The sequence below is a fragment of the Carassius auratus genome, unplaced genomic scaffold, assembly GCF_003368295.1.
Source record: "Carassius auratus strain Wakin unplaced genomic scaffold, ASM336829v1 scaf_tig00041465, whole genome shotgun sequence".
In the NCBI taxonomy this organism is placed as follows: Eukaryota; Metazoa; Chordata; class Actinopteri; order Cypriniformes; family Cyprinidae; genus Carassius; species Carassius auratus.
The window spans coordinates 110001-114497 of record NW_020526649.1 but is presented as its reverse complement, the minus strand read 5'-3'; the positions used below and the strand labels follow the sequence as shown (position 1 = coordinate 114497).

Sequence of the window (4497 nt, the reverse complement as noted above, 5' to 3'; positions counted from 1 at the left end):
TTGCAAAAAAAAAACAAAAAAAAAAAAAGTCAATGCCCGATATCTGAACTTAGCAGGCTTAGGGTTTGGCCTGGTTAGTACTTGGATGAGAGACTGCCTAGGAATACCAGGTGCTTTAAGCTTTTGGGTTTTCTTTCCTACTTATATAATGTACTGGCGATTAGATGGATGGTCTTTAATAGCCCTCTCTTTGCAGCAGTCTCGCTTACGGCCATACCAACCTGGCTATGCCCGATCTCGTCTGCTCTCGGAAGCTAAGCAGGTTTGGGCCTGGTTAGTACTTGGATGGGAGACCGCCTGGGAATACCAGGTGCTGTAAGCTTTTTGGAAACTTTTCACTTAGTATATAATAATTTTGCCAAAAAATAGAGTCAATGCCCGATCTCTGAATATTAGCAGGTTTGGGCCTGGTTAGTACATGGTTTGGAGACTGCCTGGGAATACCAGGTGCTTTAAACTTTTTGGAAAATTTCACGATTTATATAATAATCTTGCAAAAAAAAAAAAAAAAAAAAGAGTCAATGCCCGATCTCTGAATCTTAGCAGGTTTAGGTCTGGTTAGTACTTGGATGAGAGACTGCCTAGGAATACCAGGTGCTTTAAGCTTTTGGGTTTTCTTTCCTACTTATATAATGTACTGGTGATTAGATGGGCTGGTCTTTAAATAGCCCTCTCTTTGCAGCAGTCTTCGCTTACGGCCATACCAACCTGGCTATGCCCGATCTCGTCTGCTCTCGGAAGCTAAGCAGGTTTGGGCCTGGTTAGTACTTGGATGGGAGACCGCCTGGGAATACCAGGTGCTGTAAGCTTTTTGGAAACTTTTCACTTAGTATATAATAATTTTGCCAAAAATAGAGTCAATGCCCGATCTCTGAATATTAGCAGGTTTGGGCCTGGTTAGTACATGGTTTGGAGACTGCCTGGGAATACCAGGTGCTTTAAACTTTTGGAAAATTTCACGATTATATAATAATCTTGCAAAAAAAAAAAAAAAAAAAGAGTCAATGCCCGATCTCTGAATTAGCAGGTTTGGCCTGGTTAGTACATGTGGTTGGAGACTGCCTGGGAATACCAGGTGCTTTAACTTTTTGGAAAATTTCACGATTTATATAATAATCTTGCCAAAAAAAAAAAAAAAAAGTCAATGCCCGATATCTGAATCTTAGCAGGTTTAGGTCTGGTTAGTACTTGGATGAGAGACTGCCTAGGAATACCAGGTGCTTTAAGCTTTTGGGTTTTCTTTCCTACTTATATAATGTACTGGTGATTAGATGGGCTGGTCTTTAAATAGCCCTCTCTTTGCAGCAGTCTTCGCTTACGGCCATACCAACCTGGCTATGCCCGATCTCGTCTGCTCTCGGAAGCTAAGCAGGTTTGGCCTGGTTAGTACTTGGATGGGAGACGCCTGGGAATACCAGGTGCTGTAAGCTTTTTTGAAACTTTTCACTTAGTATATAATAATTTTGCCAAAAAATAGAGTCAATGCCCGATCTCTGAATATTAGCAGGTTTGGGCCTGGTTAGTACATGGTTTGGAGACTGCCTGGGAATACCAGGTGCTTTAAACTTTTTGGAAATTTCACGATTTATATAATAATCTTGCAAAAAAAAAAAAAAAAAAAAAGTCAATGCCCGATATCTGAATCTTAGCAGGTTTAGGTCTGGTTAGTACTTGGATGAGAGACTGCCTAGGAATACCAGGTCTTTAAGCTTTTGGGTTTTCTTTCCTACTTATATAATGTACTGGCGATTAGAATGGGATGAGTCTTTAATAGCCCTCTCTTGCAGCAGTCTTCGCTTACGGCCATACCAACCTGGCTATGCCCGATCTCGTCTGCTCTCGGAAGCTAAGCAGGTTTGGGCCTGGTTAGTACTTGGATGGGAGGACCGCCTGGGAATACCAGGTGCTGTAAGCTTTTTTGGGAAACTTTTCACTTAGTATATAATAATTTTGCCAAAAATAGAGTCAATGCCCGATCTCTGAATATTAGCAGGTTTGGGCCTGGTTAGTACATGGTTTGGAGACTGCCTGGAATACCAGGTGCTTTAAACTTTTTGGAAAATTTTCACGATTTATATAATAATCTTGCAAAAAAAAAAAAAAAAAAAAGAGTCAATGCCCGATCTCTGAATCTTACAGGTTTAGGTCTGGTTAGTACTTGGATGAGAGACTGCCTAGGAATACCAGGTGCTTTAAGCTTTTGGGTTTTCTTTCCTACTTATATAATGTACTGGTGATTAGATGGGCTGGTCTTTAAATAGCCCTCTCTTTGCAGCAGTCTTCGCTTACGGCCATACCAACCTGGCTATGCCCGATCTCGTCTGCTCTCGGAAGCTAAGCCAGGTTTTGGGCCTGGTTAGTACTTGGATGGGGAAGACCGCCTGGGAATACCAGGTGCTGTAAGCTTTTTGGAAACTTTTCACTTAGTATATAATAATTTTTGCCAAAAAATAGAGTCAATGCCCGATCTCTGAATATTAGCAGGTTTGGGCCTGGTTAGTACATGGTTTGGAGACTGCCTGGGAAATACCAGGTGCTTTTAAACTTTTTGGAAAATTTCACGATTTATGATAATAATCTTGCAAAAAAAAAAAAAAAAAAAAAGAGCAATGCCCGATCTCTGAATCTACCAGGTTTAGGTCTGGTTAGTACTTGGATGAGAGACTGCCTTAGGAATACCAGGTGCTTTAAGCTTTTTTGATAACTTTTCACTGTATATAATAATTTAGCCAAAAAATAGAGTCAATGCCCGATCTCTGAATATTAGCAGGTTTGGGCCTGGTTAGTACATGGATAGGAGACTTGCCTGGGAATACCAGGTGCTTTAAACTTTTTGGAAAATTTCAACGATTATATAATAATCTTGCAAAAAAAAAAAAAAAAAAGTCAATGCCCGATATCTGAATCTTAGCATGGTTTAGGTCTGGTTAGTACTTGGATGAGAGACTGCCTAGGAATACCAGGTGCTTTAAGCTTTTGGTTTTCTTTCTACTTATATAATGTTACTTGGCGATTAAGATGGGCTGGTCTTTAAATAGCCCTCTCTTTGCAGCAGTCTTCGCTTACGGCCATACCAACCTGGCTATGCCCGATCTCGTCTGCTCTCGGAAGCTAAGCAGGTTTGGGCCTGGTTAGTACTTGGATGGGAGACCGCCTGGGAATACCAGGTGCTGTAAGCTTTTTGGAAACTTTTCACTTAGTATATAATAATTTTGCCAAAAAATAGAGTCAATGCCGATCTCTGAATATTAGCAGGTTTGGGCCTGGTTAGTACATGGTTTGGAGACTGCCTGGGAATACCAGGTGCTTTAAACTTTTTGGAAAATTTCACGATTTATATAATAATCTTGCAAAAAAAAAAAAAAAAAAAAAAAGTCAATGCCCGATATCTGAATCTTAGCAGGTTTAGGTCTGGTTAGTACTTGGATGAGAGACTGCCTAGGAATACCAGGTGCTTTAAGCTTTTGGGTTTTCTTTCCTACTTATATAATGTACTGGCGATTAGATGGGATGGTCTTTAAATAGCCCTCTCTTTGCAGCAGTCTTCGCTTACGGCCATACCAACCTGGCTATGCCCGATCTCGTCTGCTCTCGGAAGCTAAGCAGGTTTGGGCCTGGTTAGTACTTGGATGGGAGACCGCCTGGGAATACCAGGTGCTGTAAGCTTTTTGGAAACTTTTTCACTTAGTATATAATAATTTTGCCAAAAAATAGAGTCAATGCCCGATCTCTGAATATTAGCAGGTTTGGGCCTGGTTAGTACATGGTTTGGAGACTGCCTGGGAATACCAGGTGCTTTAAACTTTTTGGAAAATTTCACGATTTATATAATAATCTTGCAAAAAAAAAAAAAAAAAAGTCAATGCCCGATCTCTGAATCTTAGCAGGTTTAGGTCTGGTTAGTACTTGGATGAGAGACTGCCTAGGAATACCAGGTGCTTTAAGCTTTTGGGTTTTCTTTCCTACTTATATAATGTACTGGTGATTAGATGGGCTGGTCTTTAAATAGCCCTCTCTTTGCAGCAGTCTTCGCTTACGGCCATACCAACCTGGCTATGCCCGATCTCGTCTGCTCTCGGAAGCTAAGCAGAGTTTGGGCCTGGTTAGTACTTGGATGGGAGACCGCCTGGGAATACCAGGTGCTGTAAGCTTTTTGGAAACTTTTCACTTAGTATATAATAATTTTGCCAAAAAATAGAGTCAATGCCCGATCTCTGATATTAGCAGGTTTGGGCCTGGTTAGTACATGGTTTGGAGGACTGCCTGGGAATACCAGGTGCTTTAAACTTTTTGGAAAATTTCCACGATTTATATAATAATCTTGCAAAAAAAAAAAAAAAAAAAAAAAAAGTCAATGCCCGATCTCTGAATCTTACCAGGTTTAGGTCTGGTTAAGTACTTGGATGAGAGACTGCCTAGGAATACCAGGTGCTTTAAGCTTTTTTGAAACTTTTCACTTTGTATATAATAATTTAGCCAAAAAATAGAGTCAATGGC

At 40.4% G+C, this 4497-nt stretch overlaps 6 non-coding genes and 2 pseudogenes across 6 annotated transcripts; all 8 read left to right on the top strand.

The window, feature by feature from the left end:
* Positions 1 to 203: 203 nt before the first annotated feature.
* Positions 204 to 322, top strand: LOC113085218 (5S ribosomal RNA). Its single transcript, XR_003284087.1, has one exon. It is a non-coding gene; the product is annotated as a 5S ribosomal RNA (ribosomal RNA).
* Positions 323 to 690: 368 nt separating this feature from the next.
* On the top strand, positions 691 to 809 carry LOC113085217 (5S ribosomal RNA). The gene has a single exon (XR_003284086.1). It is a non-coding gene; the product is annotated as a 5S ribosomal RNA (ribosomal RNA).
* A 504-nt stretch (positions 810 to 1313) lies between these two features.
* Positions 1314 to 1430, top strand: LOC113085268 (uncharacterized; annotated as a pseudogene).
* A 365-nt stretch (positions 1431 to 1795) lies between these two features.
* On the top strand, positions 1796 to 1915 carry LOC113085254 (5S ribosomal RNA). The gene has a single exon (XR_003284121.1). It is a non-coding gene; the product is annotated as a 5S ribosomal RNA (ribosomal RNA).
* Positions 1916 to 2283: 368 nt separating this feature from the next.
* On the top strand, positions 2284 to 2406 carry LOC113085271 (uncharacterized; annotated as a pseudogene).
* A 654-nt stretch (positions 2407 to 3060) lies between these two features.
* LOC113085216 (5S ribosomal RNA) lies at positions 3061 to 3179 on the top strand. The gene has a single exon (XR_003284085.1). It is a non-coding gene; the product is annotated as a 5S ribosomal RNA (ribosomal RNA).
* Positions 3180 to 3547: 368 nt separating this feature from the next.
* On the top strand, positions 3548 to 3666 carry LOC113085215 (5S ribosomal RNA). The gene has a single exon (XR_003284084.1). It is a non-coding gene; the product is annotated as a 5S ribosomal RNA (ribosomal RNA).
* A 365-nt stretch (positions 3667 to 4031) lies between these two features.
* Positions 4032 to 4151, top strand: LOC113085260 (5S ribosomal RNA). The gene has a single exon (XR_003284127.1). It is a non-coding gene; the product is annotated as a 5S ribosomal RNA (ribosomal RNA).
* Positions 4152 to 4497: the final 346 nt, after the last annotated feature.